General features: G+C 37.1%; 1 long non-coding RNA gene across 3 annotated transcripts in view; it reads right to left on the reverse strand.

The window, feature by feature from the left end:
* Window positions 1-17,853, reverse strand: part of LOC121076069 — a 130,831-nt gene that overhangs the window by 66,019 nt on the left and 46,959 nt on the right. For 2 of the 3 annotated variants that reach the window (XR_005823315.1, XR_005823314.1), the window contains exon 3: window positions 15,002-15,108. This is a non-coding gene — a long non-coding RNA (uncharacterized LOC121076069). Of the gene's footprint in view, window positions 1-15,001; window positions 15,109-17,171; window positions 17,361-17,853 lie in introns of those variants that run through there. The other variant, XR_005823313.1, reaches the window with a different exon arrangement.

Genomic DNA, 17,853 nt, shown 5'->3' on the forward strand with positions numbered 1-17,853 from the left:
GAGGCAACAAGTCAGTATCAAGAGATGTCCCCCCTTGAGGATACACCTGGGCAGCAAAAGGAACACATGCTAATCAGCTTGTAAAGAATTATTGTTATACCTGTGTTGGTGGGTTTGGGGTAAGGAATATGTTCTGTCTGCCTTACAGTCCTCCTGCAGTGAGCACAGACGAGCTCTTCATAAATGAGTGATTCATCCTCTGACCTGGAGTATCTCTTCCTCCTCCTCCTGCAGCTTCACAGTGATTGTTAGGATTATATGGCCTAACATGACTGGCAGTTAAACACAGACTGGTAAGAAACCCACAAATTGTTCCTGGCAGTATTTATTAGCTCCTCATATTTCCTGTGCGAGTTACTGGCATCTATATTTAAAAGGGCAGCTGCTGGGCTATCAAACCTCCTACTTTCTATCTGCAAAAACACTTTGAAGCACCAATGAGAATATCCTACTGAAATATACTATGTGTACTTATAAAAACAGAGTGTGTCTACCATTACACCAAAAGAAAGGAATTGAGTCTGACTTCACGTAATGCTCTTGTGACTCCTGGCACACTGTTTACAGGAGGAACCCTACTTCCACAGAAGATATAAGGGACGATGTAGTTGGCAGAGACGCCTGGCTTCCAAATGCTACTGCATTATAAATAGCTATATCTTTATGATAATAATTTATGATAAAAATTATAATTTACTATTGTAAGCTAAAGTGACATATGCCTAAACAGAAATTTACTCAGTTAAAGTTGGAGAAACCAGCTGATTTCAGCAGGAAAGGCTATGAGGTTGGGGGTACTGTGAAACACCTCAAGGTAAAAATACCGACTGGGCACTAAATCCTGGTGCAATCATGCCATTTCTGTGTGGAATACCACACACTGCATACAAAGGAAAAATCACAAGGGTGGAACACTGTGACACAAGCAAGTACAGTGTTATTAACCCGTAAATGTCTGTGAATACATATGTGAAATATTAGTATCACAAAGATATTTAAAACATACAGCATTACCTATAGCTTAGAAAAAATTTTGGTATGCACATGTGAATTCTATTTGGGCATTAATTGCTATTTTACTACTCTGTTAAAAATTCTCCCTATTCCTAGGAAGTAAATCAGAAATAGGCCATGCAGTAAAGAGATCACTTCTCTGAAGATTCAATACTACACAGAGCCCTGTAAATACAAGTTCTGAGAATGCATTTAATTCGCTTGATAGCTTATATATTGACTATAACTATATGCATGTGCATTTTTACATAAAAGGCAACATTTTATCAAATTCTCAGTATCACAGCAACTTTCTAGACAAAATAATTGCCTTCTTTCAAACTCATGGTGGATACTGCAAGGATTATAACAAATAGTATTATCTCGAGATCTCCCTCCCCACACACCTTGGAAATTTATTTTTTAGCAAGTGGTAAAAATCACTGTACTTCTGAAGCTTTTACTGCTAGCCTCATTCTGTCTTCCAAAATGGTATTTCCCTGGAAAATTGTATGATCTTTAATAACAGATGAAAAAAGCAAGCCATGGAAAAATCTTTGGAGGGATTCAGTTCTTATATTATTCTAATTAATTTTTTTTCAAGCAGTTTAAGCAAAATGTATAGTGACTCTCAACTGACAGACTCACTTTGAAGATGCAAGATTTTTCAAAGATTGGAAATAAGACAGGTAAAAGGATTAGAGGGCATGAGGCAGAACTTAAACTTCAGTAGGGTTATAAAATTCACTATGGGGTTAAGATTAAATTTGCTTAAAACCGTTAATGGTGAAGACTCCCACTGAGCGTAATAGAGTTTGGATCCTTCTCTGTGTAAGAAAGGGCAACTTCTTACTCAACAATTTCATTCTGAGGACATGCAATTTACCCTGTGTAGAGGTTCAAACCATTGGGAGCCGTTTGCAAGAAGGCAGTAGTTGGCTCTTAACACGTCTGCTCATGCAGCAGTTGCAGTGGTGAACTTAAACAAGAGAGCATACAGTTTAACCAGATTTTTGTTTGGTAGGCAGAAACAAAATGTAACTCAATTCCACATTTACTGTCAAGATCCTACAAATGACTAAGCATAGTCTTACTGGCTATATGCTTCCATCTCCATCTTCCTATTATACACGTGTCAGGGCTTTGGTGCTGTTTTCCCTTTCGTCGTTACCTCTCTTTTTATCAGTCTTCCAAGCAGGGCTGCTGATCCTGGTAACATTCCTTAGAAGAAGTCTTATGAAGGAGTACCTCATTGAGACTTGATTTCTACATTCATTAAGAGGCTGGAAGAAGGAAACATGAGCAAAAGATAGAATAGGAAAAAACATGCAAGGGAGGGGCACCCTATTGTAACGCCAGGGTCTGAATTCTGTGGATCTACAGAAATCTAGATCAGGCTTCATATATACTACTGAATGAAACGAGTGCTTTCCCTATAAAACTAAAACTACATGAAACTACATTTTTGTTCAGCGTCAAGCTTTGCAAATGCTGAATACTTATTTTCACCCTTAGCAAGTAATCGGTAATTTGCAATAGGCTTTTCTCTGGGCTGAAGAGAATCTCTGTATTCTCTAGACTAAGAGAAAACAGGATGTTAGCACAAAAGCATCCCTGACAAGGAAAATGACGAAAAAAAAAAAAGCAAGACAACGTGCAGCTATGTTACCTTATTTTTCTATTTAAAATGTGAAATCAAATTTACATTTAAGCTGTCTACAAAATTGATATGTAATTGCTCTTATATTTCATTTTAAGTCTGGCTATGTGATAAAATATGTTGCTTTCTCCTGTATAATAGTATTCAGCTTCTCTGACTTGAGGCATCCAGAAGTGATTTGTTTAATAAGTTTTCCCTCAATTCATCTGCAGGGTTTGCAACCATGCTACAGCCTAAATAGTGCCACCTTTCATTCTGGTTAATATTCCCAGATATAATTTTGTGACAATTCGGTAGCAGCTACATAAGCAATTGATTCCCTCCTACATTAGATCTCAAGAATGAAACATGCCCAACATTTACAATGATGGCAAAATGTCTCCCACAAAAAAGAAATTCAAATTTGCTTGGATAGAAAGCCTTTAGATGTTTGAAAAACAAGAAGTATGAAAACAGCAATGTGTTTGACAGAATTACTGTAATAAATACAACATTAAGAGGTCCCATGAACAGACACTGAAGCAGAATTACAGTTGTGTGCCCATAAAAACTTACATTTTATTTTAAGACAGGTCTGTCCATATTAGCTAGCTCTGCCTCTCTTCACACACATTAATGTATAGTACTAAATAATACGGTTACACACTTTTCTCAACTAATATAAAAATCATACAATAATAAGCAGATATAATCAACTAAATCACCATCTACAGATAGAGATTTTCATGAGGGATATTAATTAACTATAATGTAATGCTGCCTTCACTTGAAAGTTATCCCATGACTGTTGGAAGCTCGTGGAGATTAATTATTTACAGAAGAACCACAAGAAGGTTTATACACATCTATGGGACTTTTTCTTTTATTGCCAGATGGCATCACATGAAGGTATGTCCTCAGGCAGAAATGGATAAGAAGCCTATCTTTTTGCCTACTGCTTTCCTGTTGCTGTATTTACTGGCTCACTAATAAAACACAGAAATGGAGCACAGGAAAGGAGCCAACAGCTGCCACTGGAGACCTGGCATCACTGTGTGCGCTACTGGGTCACCTTTGTTTTCTCTTGCCTATAACAGTTTATGAAGACCCTAGCTGCACATAAATGAACTTACTTTTTTGGATACTACACATGAAAGAATATTATACGGAGAATCATGATTAAGTATATTTACTAAATACAGTCAAAAGACTGAGAAAAATACTAAAAATAATGGTATGTTTTAAATTACAAAATCCTTCTGTCTGAAACAATCAAGCAAAAGCAGGGATAATAAAAAAGCCATCACACTAAGAAGAAAGGGGGGGGTCATTGTTCATGTAGTAAACTTACAAACTTCGGTGGAAAATGTTCCCTCGCATTAGCTAGATCCCTTACATGTTTTACTGACAAAGCTTCCTTGTTGTTATTACTGTGCATTAAAACGATACTTGGTACTATTAAAAGACATAATAAAATATTCATTACTATTATTAACCTCAAGCTGGGGGGTTTCAAGTTTTCTATCAAGACCAAAGTTTTCAAGAACGCTTTCAAGACTAAATGTGACACACAATACATGATTTCTGCTTGAGCCAAGAAATGATGACCAACTTGCCTGAGGTTAATTCTTGCTCACACAACGGCTGCACGAGGCTTGCTTACCTAACTCTTGCGTAGTCAAATATATCATAACTAGAGAAATGCAGCATTTCTGTCCACAGCATTAAGTGTCCACATAGCTTGAGCATGTGGAAGAAACAGAGGGAAAATTTCCCTCTAAGAAACAGAGGGAAATCTTAGTTAGCTAACTACCAGCCTCTCTGATAACATTAAAATACTCTGAAAAGAATACCAAGAAATGGGGGAGACAGAACTACTTGGGAATTTGTTTACATAATATACTGGCAAGCTATATGAATAAAAAGAAAGCTATGTGTTCTCTCTTTGCCTGGGAATTGTTAAAAAATGAAAGTGAAAAATTTACCATTGGGTTTCACTCCTCAAACTTTGTTTTTCTGCTTATCACAGAACAGATTTCATTACAGATTTATTTCTAGAGAGCACCACTACAGTGCTGCCATTTGGAAAGGTCGGCTCGGTTTTAAACCAGGACACAAAACTAGCCTGTTAAGAAATATTTCACAGCAGAATATTTACACCCTGACAACACCCATTACAAACAACAGCTGTAAAGCAGACACACTGTTGCTAACTTAGTGCCAACAACATTTTCATGAAAACGGTCTTCATATGTAAAAAAAAATCAGAAATAATCAAACTTTAACAAATTTTTTGGACTAACGTAAAGATTTCTAATACTCTTGCCAACCCTGCAGAGAATTACAAAGAAAGTTCCATGGGACCATGGAGACCACCCCTGTCTATATCTCCCATGGTACTTGCTGAAGATATACCCCCAGGTCTACTTACTTAAGAATGTAAAGTCAAAAGCAAGTGATGCCAGAGATCTTTAAATTCACACAGTTGCTCTTTGTCATGGTTGTTTTCACGTAAGCTAGGAAAAAAATTAGGTTGGAAGGGACATCTGAAGAGACCTGATTCAACCCTCCACTCAGCAGAGCCAGCTCGTGTGCATGGAAGATTTGATGGCCTAAAAAGTTCAAGGAGATTCTCGGCAGGCAGAGAGCACCCAGGGGCTCCTAGACCACGCTCCCATACAGTTGCTAGGTGTCACTCTAGAAGTCAGTATTTTATAATTACAAAACATATTACTGCATAAATCACATTTTCTCTATACTTCTTTTATTGTTTTTTATTCAATATGGGAGTAGACAACAATTCAGAGACCAGTGCAGGGTTTGAAAAACACAAGTTATTTAAAAGGAATGGCTCTGCAGCTACATTCAAGCCTTATTCATGATGACCAGCTCATAGAGGAACTCCCTGTAACTGGTTAAAATTGCACTTGTAAGTTGAAATAAATTATGCTCTGTCTTTAAATTCACCACATATTTGCTAAGGAATGCACATTATATAGGCAACGGGTGCTGTAGAAAGTGGACCAGAAAATATTAAAACACAAGCATTTGAAAGTGAGATGCTTTGACAAATTGGATAGCTCCAAATAAAGTTCTTCCACCAAACAAGCCTTGCAGCTGTAGCAAATCACTGGACAGACTACCAAATGTAATGTGTATTTAAATTCAAATCTTCATGTGATAAGAAAAAGAAATCTAAGAAAGCTGTACCTGCAAGGTATTTAAGTACCAGTGACCGGAACCAAACACATGCTGCCCACCGCTGGCATCGCACACAGGCTGTCAACTTCAGCATGGCTTCGAAACATAGTGTCTGCTTAGCTTCCCATTTCAATCAAATTATTTTGCTTTATGTCAGTGCAGTGTAAATAAGAACAGAAGGCTGTATTTAATAGTGTAGTCACTGAGGGTAATTCTTTTACAGATAGTCTCTCTCTGCACCCCTCTTACCCTGTTCATGTAGACAGACTGTAGATGAAGCCAGCCAACAAACAGCACTCAAACAATATAAAACCTTATGAAAAAAAACTAACAGTAAATCAGACCTGTCTGCCTTGCAATGAACCAACTGTTTTCAATCAGCAGAGTAAGACTTCATCTACCGTAGGGATGAATATAGAAAAACAACAACACCCCAAAATAAATAAATAAAAAAAAATGAAACTCGACAAATTAGATCTCATGGTTCAGAAGCTAAAAATTCCAGAACAAATCAATATAAGAATGTACCCTACAATGTAATTCCTACTCACAGCACCAAGCTGCCATTTGTTTCTTTTGGGTAATACTGAAATTGATTGGAACTGAGTGCAGGATGCTCTCACAATAATAAAATATTTGTAAACAAAAGATTTTTATTTCATTATAAAGCTGTTAGACCCGGAGCACTGGACAAATTCCAATCTGTGTAATTACATTCTGTCTACCTAAATTCTCTCTGTAGCCTTAATCAGAAATGTTTTTCTTCATTTCCTATCTTACATTATGGTTCCATCACAGAAGTGCCTCCACTTGAATGAAATGACCTCTCATAGCCAGCACAAATCACAATGTGGGATGCAACGGAGTTGTTACATTTGTAAAAGCGACATAAAACTTTGAAAATGGTTATGGTAAGGAACTTTCAGACTCTTCTCTTTGGTGGGAAAAAGAAAAACAACAAAAAAAAAAAACAGGAAAAAAAGTAGGCTTCTATTGGTATGACTGGAGCCAGCTAAGGTTTCTTTGCAGGATCATAGGGTAATTCAGGCGGGAATGGATTTCTGGAGGAGCGTCACTCCATCTCCTGCTTAAAGCAGGGTCAAATATAAAGTCAGACCAGGTTGCCCAGGGCCCTACCCAGCCTGCTGTTGGAAACTTCTAAGGATGCAGACTGTGCAACCTCTCTGGGCAACCCGCTCCCATGATTGTTCCCAAGCAGGAAAATATTTTCTTCATTGAAAAGTCCCTAATAAGGACTTTGAATGTGTCCTTCCTGTAGCCATGTTGTGCCTTGCATATCATTCAGTGTAGTATAAAAAATTGAAGAAGCATTTCCACAATGCTTCTCTACTGTGAAAGTCACTCATGCATTGCAAGCAAACCCTGTACACGCAGTGCAGCTACACAGGTCCGGCCTGAGGCCTGGAAAATGGGGATTTCACTCACATCTGTCACCTGTTAGCGACTGTGGAAAGAAGAGCTGGAGCAGTCAAGCCATCCTCCACAGCACCTTTCCCTGTGAATGAACCAGGCCTCTTGGGTATGGAAGTGCAGGACAGGGGGAAGGATTAAGATACAGCTACTTGAAATAACAAGATTAGTCTCCGCCCGCACCTCCTCTGTAAAGGTCTTGCTCTAGTAAGTGCGCAAATACTGTTAATCTGTGTAACACACGTAAATTCATACTCAGATTTTCAAATCAGGTTTGAGTTGAAGAAAATGATTGTCTTTAGAAAAAGTTCTCATAATATGTGATGGAAAAGCTGTACACTCTATCTCCTATAAATCAGTAAAAAGCAGATGCCTTTTTCTTTGGAGAAGCACATAGAAACATGTATTTCTCTATTCAGCTTTCTGGCCACAAATGCAGATATTGATTTTTTTCCAGAAGAGGGGCAGAGGGGACAGACAGCAGGGGAGCAAAGAGGATGAAATCTTTAACTCGCAATTTTGGTAATGAGATACTCCTTGAAAATACATATGAATACTTCCACAATCAACTGAATATATTGACCATAACTAAGCAAGCTACAGTGTATATGCCAACTCACATATGTATATAGAGATACACAGCTCCTATACTTCCACTGAAAATAGCAATGACCTTTTATATACACAAAATAATAAATATTCAGAACTTAAAGAACACAAACTAGCATTCAAACAATCCTGGCATCTAATAAACAGCATTTTATTTTAGACAGAGGATAACAAGATCCAACAGAGATCCAACAAACTGGAGTTCCCCAAACTAGCTACAGCCACCAATTTGAATTAGCTAGAAGTTGTCCTTCTGTACCTCGCCCCAGTGCTCTCCCCCACATTGAAGCGGATGGCCAAAGCACTAGTTTACTTGGCAGAAGTCATGCACAGAGACTGAAGACTGTCCTCACTCACCACTACTACAGATTTTCAAAACTAACTTTTTTAGCCCTAGTTGAAAAGAAACTATGGAAAATAAAGGTGAAGCTTTCCCATCTCCTGGTCGGAGGTTCCAGAAGTATATTCACATACGTAGTTCCTGAGATCCTATACTCCTTCTAAATCAAAAGCTGGTATCATTTACCCTTTCTAGGGAGTTCCACTGAGTGAAATAAGCTTCCAAACACTCTATAGGTATTTGCTGTAAAAGGCTCCCAGTCACCAAAATGTATTTGTATTCTCTGTTATTAATCTCGATGCATAATCATAAAGTACATACCTGCAACGTATGTTCCATTTCAATCAATGCAGAACAGGGTTGTAAGGGATATATAAACATGGATATAGGTAGTTAAGTGTGGTTATATAAATAGGTTATAATTATCCATTATAAATCAACAGGCAGTACTGCACAACAGAAAAACGTATTACACTATCACAGAGGATGTATACTTGTTTTACGCTTGAATAATTACTACTATTCAAGCCATGAATAATATAAGCAAGAGTTCTTAGGTGAAAGCTGGAAGCAGGTTTTACAGCTCAGTGGGAAATATCATTTTAGTAAAAAAAAAAAAAAAAAAGAAAAGAAAAAAATGAGGGTCACTGTGTCTTGTATAAGATCTCGTAGTGCTAAAAAATACACTTTAAGAAAATATTACACTGGTGATAACATTTTAAAAGAAACTGCCACATTATGATGCATTAAGTGCTGCCATGCCCAAGCCGATGAAAAAAAAAAAACCAAAAGCAGAAGTCTCTCACTGCAGAAACAGCTACGATTCCATCATCATTACCATCATCATCTCTCACAGCCTTATTTATTGTCCAAGAAAGCAATGAGCAATGAGATATTTATTAAGATTGCATCATAAAAATGACAGAGGCTATAAATGAAAGCAAGCTTTAGTTTATTTTTTTTCAAGCTATTTTGGTAACTACTTCAAGCTAAATCTTTTTGGAATGAACAGTCACAAAGGAAACTGACTAGCAAAGTCAGACTGGCAAATGAAGAGACTTGCTTGTTTACTGAGACAAAATATAAATTTCCTTCAATTACTACCAAAAAGGGATAGGCAATAAAAATGCGTATGAGTAAGAGTATACTCACAATAATTATTAACCCAGCAAACAGTATTTTATCACTACCATGAAAAAGCTGATGCATTGCTAAAGCTCTCTCTGGTCTTTTTCAGCCACTTGTTTTAACTGAAGCAGGTCAGACATTTAAGCAGCTTAGTTGACAGATCTGATGGGTGGCAAGTATCTGGGAGAGACAGAAGTGGTGACAAGCACTGCAGAAGAGGCTTTAGGAACAAGTTGTGAATAGAGTGAAGGAAAGAAAAGAGAACATTCTTACCATTTTATTTAACCATAGACACTAATTTTCAGTGGTGCTTATTGCTGCCCAGACACCCATGAACAGTGTTCATTATGAACAAAAACGTAATTCATTGGGATCTAGGTACTGGTTAACGCTCATATAGGATATCAAACCTCTGCACCAGGATGGGCCAACTTCTGTCTGGAAGGCAATGGGAGTCTTTGTTGTCAGGGTCCTTGCAGTGGCACCTTCCCCTGAATTGTAAAAGACTACTGAAACCGCTGTTCTGCTCAAATGTTACAATCCAGCTTGCCCAGCATCTTGCATGATCACTCCAGCACACACACACAATACATTGCTATTACCCTAACTATATACAAAACATTAACATTGCTATACCTTATTCTTAAATATGTTCACTATGTAGAAAAGCCTGTCCTAACTGACATTTCTGCATCTGCAGAAACAGTTTCTACAGATCACTTACAAATGTCTTGCTTATATTCGGTTTGACCAGTCCTGCAGCAGGTACTTTCTGGGAATCCCTGGGACATGCCATTGAGGGCAGTAGTTTAAGCATACAAATTGGACTAGATGCAGCAGAAGCTGCCTGAAAAAATCTTAAGAACTGTCCAAAATTTCCTCTTGGAAAGGTCCTGAAGCTACCAAATACTTCACCCTGAAGGTGCCTGGGAGTTCAGTCAATCACCCAGATGCAAACCACTCCATTATCTACTCTATGCAGAAGCTGAGCCAAGGAGATCCTTCATCCCCTAGATTATGAATTAATGACTTACATGTACTGAGTATGCATACAAGCACAGTCCTGATATCCAGTTACACCACTGTTATAACTATAGAACAAACAATTTTCATATTTACAACACAAATCCCCCAGCTCTCGCCATGCCTACAATCTGCAGTTCCTATCAATTTCAGTCAGAGCTGAGCTGATCTCTAATTGTCTGAAAGCCCCATAGAGAGGTGATTCAGCACACTCCTTCTAAAATCAACCTACTGTGAGAAGTAAATAACCTTTTAAGATACTTGATAACTTGATAAAATACACTTACTAACTCTAAGGCTTGCTGTATTGCAAATGACCTTGATTTTCTGCTAGATACCGAAATACATCCTTTATAGAAATAATCAGTGTTCCATCAGCCACAGAATAAATGCAAGTAACTGTAACGCAAAGGAGATTCTTTTGCTTGTGCTCAGATTAAGTCTTCATATTAATCCTAATGCTTATCAGAGAGAGATAGACCTCAGTGGTATTGGATGAGGGTTATCTTCCACAAAATAAAATCTCTCTCCCAAATAGAATAATAAAGAAAAAAACAATGCTCTCAGGAATAAGAGTTATAGATTCTGAGATGACGAAAAGTCCACACATTATATACAGGAAACACAATCTTGTTCTTTCCACCAGCTTCTTTCTTTCTCTTTTCCTCTCTTTCTTTCTTCTGTGAGAAATAAAATAAATGGCTGCTTCTTTGAGTTTAATGACATAGTTATGCTCTTCAAGAAGACACCCAAATTCATTGGATGAATGGCAATAAACCCACGTCACAAAACAGTTTTCTTGCTTTCTAATAAAGCTGACACACAGTCTGGATGTATTTGAATTCCTGACCAGGAAAGCTTCTAAACTGTTTGCCTACCCACCTGGCTTTTTCTCCAGGCTTGCAGACTAACACACACAAGATTTAATAGGAATGCTTGAACTGTACAAAAATAGATTGCTTCAAAAAACTGAATAAATAAACAAAAATACCCTTTCTTCAGGCTCTCAGGCATTGTTAGAAAGCAAAACGCTGCTGACTGCAAATGAAGGGCCTGATATCAATCTCCTTCATGTATCACAACTATAAATCCCTTGACATGTAAAGAAATAATATGATTATTTTAATATATAGAAGAAAAAGTCAACTCCTAACAAGTTACTGAGTGCATACAGGGCGCAAAGTACATCCAGGGTAGCTGGATGGAAAGGATACCCTCAAAGATTCCTGATAACGTTTAGACACAGACTAAGCCTTAAATTTGCATTTCTTGTGTGCATTAGCTGCCATTACCAGCTGAATATAACCTAATTGTAGCATACTGCATTTTAATTAACAATATACAAATGTAAATTATAAATTAAATGAATAATTAAGGAATAATTACTATTCATCAGGAACATTTACTATTCTAATTCACTTGTCATCTGAGAAGTATTAAAAATGAATAGCTATGCAGCCTTGCAGGGTAGAAGTATCACAATTGCATTTCTAACTCACTCTTCCTTTCAGCCAGATTCACACTAGTAAAACTAAAGAAAACCTGAAGACACCTAGACTGAATTAACCTAGACCTGCACCAGTGGCAATGAAGTCAGTATTTAGCTTACCATTTAACATAAAAGAATTGAAAGAAAGAAAGAAAGAATTGAAAGAAAGAATTGTTACAGAGAAAGAAAGAATTGTTACAGAGTTACCTCTGCTCAGAATGGCTGCCATTTGTTTTTACTGCAGAGACTTAAAATGTAAGCCATTCAGCTTATTATTTCTTGCTCCTTGATCTCAGTAAGAGCAGAGTTGTACTCTGCTTGGATACGCAGGGCAGCCAGGCTACCCAATTACTTACAGATGAGCATGCCAAAACCTGCTTGTTGCCTGCGGTCGTACACATTGCTCTCCCAGTCACAGACAGATATGCATCATACAAATTTTAATACCGGGCCTTAATCACAACATTTCTGGTAGGTAGACATGATGCACAGATATCTAACAAAGGTTCATCAGTAAGTGGTAATGATTTGATACATACTGAGAGATCACTGTCATGTTCTGTAAATCACCAACACAGTGATACAAAATGCACCGTTGGTAAGACCTAGCTGTGAGGAGTATTATCCTTAGAGCAAATAAGTACATTAAAAATACACTTTGACTTACTGGGAACAGTTATTTCCCTTTCTTATTTATTATTCAGAAAATGGTATATACCCGTGCATGTACAACTCTTCAGAAAATGACTCTTCAGAAAAACGTAGTGCAAGGAAGTAGCATATAGGCTGTAATTAGACCAGATACCTTTCCAAGTGAGAAAGCACAGATGTTTACATTTGAGTGTTTTCAAGATGATGTAGTGCATTAAACTGAATAGGAAGAGACAATGAAATCTGTCAGCAAACACATAAGACTAGTTATTACAAAGGGTATATACCTGAAGGGGATAATTATCAATATATGTCAGTGATTGCCAGCACAGTTAAGTCACTTGTTCATTTAAACATTTTTTTTTTAATTGCACATTCAGTACTGGACTTTTTTTTTTTTTTTTTTTCCTTTCTTAAGTGAAACCACTGTCTCATCTCATTTACATTATCCCTGGATTCCAGTGTGGAGACATTGTGTATGAAGACAATATGTGGCCTTTAGCACATTTAGCCTTCCTGACAGCAACAAAATCCCCTGATGATGAAAACAGACGGCTCTTTCTTGCATCTCTGGACTTCTTCAATATATTTCAGTGAGCTTTAAATGTACTTTTTTGATTACTTGAAGAAGAAACTACATATAAGAGACTGACATGGGGAATATGTAGTGTTTGTTCCTGAGCGACAGAAAAAAAAAACAACTGCGTGCAGTTCTGAGCTCTCTAACCTTTCCTATAATCCACTTAAAAGACAGAAGCATGCCTTTGGCACACGTTATAGTCAGAACTGCAGTGGAGCAGACATAATGACACACAACTGAAATAGAGATTTTGCTTCTGTGGCAGCCGCAGCAATAGCTTTATGATTAGGAAGATCTATTCACTTTTTAGTTTGCGTCAATCCTCTTCTATGCTAGGTTTAGTGTTTCAGCAGTACTTACAACTTGTGACTACCTCTGCCCGCCTGATGCTATAGTTGGAACTACAGCCCATTCTCATGTGTACACGGATGATCATTAGCACAGTGGATGAAGCTGGCCTTTCCTTTGCACTGCCTCTCTGCTCCTCAGCACGCTAGGGAAACCATTTGCATCAGGCTCTGTTCTGCTTTCTCCTGTTTGAGCTGCCCACACGTACTCTCCACAGAAAACTCCTTACAAGCATTTCAAAAATGACCTTACTGAATATATTCTTATAACCCTAATTTATATATAATTTGTACTACACTGAATTTCTCTCCCATTCTCAACCTCTGTTACCTCAGATAACTGAGAGATGATAGGTAATTGGAAAGTATATTAAATGTTTTGAACTGTTGCTATAAATAGGGTTCTTTTGCACTGGGAAAACTAAACATTTTCTAAGTTTTTTTGTTTGATGGGTACACTGTTTTAAAATACAAAAACACTTTATCTGATACAAAGCCATGACAAGCAGATTTAGCACAGGACTGTCCAAAGCTGTCTTCCTTCCCAACCACAGCAGCAGGAAGAACAGGAACATAAAGGCTCTCCAGCTGCACAGTTTCCTGCACAGAAGAGAATGGCTGGCAGATCAACATTGGTGATTTGCCCTACAGAAAACCTGCTTCCAGCAACCCACAATCAAATCAGCCATATTCACTAGGACTCAGTGTCACTTCAGTAGGACAGACTCCCAGACATTGTGGATCCTTTCCCATCTCAGGAGGAGGGTTTACTATCAAGATTGCTTAGTCCCCAACTGCAATCCCCAATGAATAGCCAATTCAAAAGAAAAAGCTGGTATTTAAAAAAAATCACTTCTTTTCTAATAATCCATTAAATATTATGGCCATAGTTTACACAAGAAATGTATAATTGTTCATCAGTACTGTGGATATGTGGAAAATTCCACTGAAAAAGTGTAACTCTATGGTGTGAGAACAGACATGACACAACAAAGTATTACCCTCCATAGTATAACTACAGTATGTCTTGTCAAGGAAAAACTTTATGCTCCTTTTACAATTTATACCAACTTGTCATCATTAAAGAGTGAAATATAAATAATCAGATTTTCTTTTAGAACTAAGTCTCATACAGTCTGAAAACTTCCCAGATGCTTTAGGATTGTATTTATGCAAAATTGCAGTGATTCTCCCAGGGCCTGTAGCTGCCACCTGCTATTTAATTTAAAGGCTCTCTGGATACTAGTATATGAAATGGTGGGAAATGAAACTCAAGTTCAATGGATGTAATTCATTGGTGCATCTGTAGTCAGTTCTGTTTGTTCTTGGTGCTGCTGTTTTTACTAAAATTGTAAAGCATTGCAAGTTGCCAAAAAATATAAATTCAAGTTATTTTAAAATAAAGCCTTATTAAGAGATTTTTTGAAAGTTATGTCATAACACCTAGAATTACACTGAATTTGAGAGAGCAAATGAGGTCATGAATAAGCGCGACCATGCATCTGTCAGTACAGGATATTAGATATACCTTCATAAATTACTCAAAACAAAAGACAAGCCTTACATCTACCTCTGTCTTGGCTGGAACGTAGATCCTTGTGTTCCCTAAGAACTGACCTTTGTCACCATGTCATGATACGTCCTGAGAAGAGGTTGTGTTCTCATGAGCTAAGTGACCTGAAAGAAGATTAAAAAAAAAACAGTTCAAGGTTAGATTTGTATTTGCCAAATTTTAACTACTGAAGTATTCTCTGCATTTAGCATAGAGATTTGGAGTTAAACGTATTTCAGTTAAAAAATCTTTTAAATTTGCATATTTTAAAAATCAACCGTTTTGTTGTTAATAATCCCATACAAAAGCTACATTTATTTTTAATCTGCATAGTGTCAGAATAATTATTTTCTTCTGAATTAACTGGTGGCTTCTGGAGTATTCAGTCTCTAGAGATCCTTTCTACAGTTAGTTACATTAACATTTCCAAAGAAAAACTTATTAGTATAAGCTGGATGTATTTTCACAATTACAAAATTCTCTACTTGAGTAGAAATGAGTAGTATATTGGCATATAGTTTACAGACCTATAAGACAATAAATACTATAGTTACCACGTGACTGTGGTTATTTATGGACAGGAAGTGTTCCCAGAAGCAGTATTTCAAGATCCATTTAAATACCACCAGACTGAGTGACTCATTTCAAATACAAGTATCTGACACAATGGAATGAGCTGGTTCTTAGCTGTCACGGCTACGAGGAATATGGAATTTATATTCTTGAAATACACTTTAAACGTTGACATCACAAACTTTAAAATAAGTTAACAATAGCTGACTATCAAAATATATGTGTAGAATATAGTATCTCTAATAAATATAATTTCTGAAAGACTGTAGTATCGAGAGCATAAATACAATACAAAGATCACAGCCTATGGTGCTTATAAGGCTCCATCTAGGTCAAGAAAATGACAAAAGATGACTCAGGAAAGCATCTCAAGGTTTCTCCTTGTGAGTTAGACTTAATGAAATAATCCCTATGAACAATGATGTTACTTTACGCCAGCGATTCAAGTTTATTTGAATTACATGCTCAAGGCTGATGACTAATGTTATAGCACTTTTTATTTTTCTCTCAAAATTTTATTTCAGATTTTTATAGCACATTATGCAGCATTCAATTGGACAACAGCACACAACTGAGCAGATGGATTTTAAATCACACAACTGAAATTAGAAAGGGAATGTTCCTCTGCAAGTATTACTACATCAACATGGAAACTTACAACACTGGAAATACAGTGGGTTCTCTCTACAAATAATATTCACTGTGCTGACTGTAGTTTTAAAGATATTTAACCACTTGCTGCATCGTTTAGTATACAGTAATAATTCAGAAAATTTCATTTTCTTTTGGTTTTATTTATTTTTAGTAAGCGTTGAAGCAAATTTTTAAATGCAAATATAACTAATTTCACTAACACGTGAGAAGCAAAAGGTTTGTAGGTTCAACTCCCCCTGAACCCAATGAAAACTACAATCACTTATTCTAGGGATATAGATTAGTAAATTTCACCACAGAAAAGATATCCCAAATTCTCAGAACTCTGTGTTCTATTTTAAATGAATAAATGTAATAGTATAGTGCCAAGGCCATAGACATGGTTTGAGTGCAAACCACTAAACATTCACAACAAACTAGATGGGCAAACAAGCAAGCAGAAGCTCCTTGCACAGCCTGGCAAGACTGTCCAACTTGAATGAACTAGAAAACCACTGCTATTGAAATCCAAGTCAATTTCTTCCACTGCAGCCAAGACACAAAGAAGTTGAATAAAAGTGAAACACTTATGAAAGCATCAGCATAATTGACATAATTCCTGTCGAAGGGAGATCTATTGATTTCAACAATAGATAGATCACATTTTTTTGAGAGGAAACCTACGTAAAGGAAAGGCAAAGACAAGATTCCAATCCATTTTACCACATATATATTGTAATATGTTAATGCCTTATCTCACCCTCTCAGCAATATTAGCAATGTCATGGGTTTATACCTGTAATCAAGGCGAATAGCACTTGCAGACTACATACAAGCATCACATAGTTTTAAGTAAGCCCCATATCTATGTTAATGAGACCACAAAGGAAACTGTACCGTTAAGTACTGTACCCACGCAGTTTATTGCTAGTGCATCAGGATGCTAACAGTGTGAGTGACCTTGAAGCACATTAACACTCACCAGAACAGCACTTAGCCAGTTTCTGTTGATACAAATATTTTGTCTTTGCTGAATATCCTTCCCTGCTGGTATTCAGAACAGTTATCATCAGGTCCTAAAGCAGTAATACTCCTTATTGAGATAAAGTATTGAGATAAAAATAGCTCTTAATAGCACAACACATTTACTCCCCTAATTAATAAGTGTAAGTATCACTAACACTGTCTTATCTCACGTTAAGCCCAGAATGTTTTATGGAAAACTTCCTGAGGTATCTTAGCAAAGCTCTTCTCATCACCCTCCTCAGCTACCAGACTCCACGCACACCTGCATGCAATCCAGCAGCTGATCTGAAAGCACGGGTCTATCCCACAGCCAGGGCTCATGTGCCACCTGTTTAAAGTCACATGTAGCTGAAACAGAGACAGTTTATCTAGAGCAGGAAGTGCTGGCCATAAATTAATTGTATTCAGAGAAAAGTGAAAGTAGTATTGCCCCCAACTAAACATAAAATGACTGTTTTTTAAATGAATTTCTACAGAACACTGCTACAGGCTTTGTTTTTTTTGTTTAATTATCTCTGTAAGGCCATTTCCCTGTTTCTTTTCCTCCGTCTACAAATTTAACTATTTAGCAATTAAGGCGACAAACACAAGAGTTCGTACCACACAAGTACATCATAATTAATTTGCTACTTCTAATG

The sequence above is a fragment of the Cygnus olor genome, chromosome 11 (genome assembly GCF_009769625.2).
Source record: "Cygnus olor isolate bCygOlo1 chromosome 11, bCygOlo1.pri.v2, whole genome shotgun sequence".
Lineage (NCBI taxonomy): Eukaryota > Metazoa > Chordata > Aves > Anseriformes > Anatidae > Cygnus > Cygnus olor.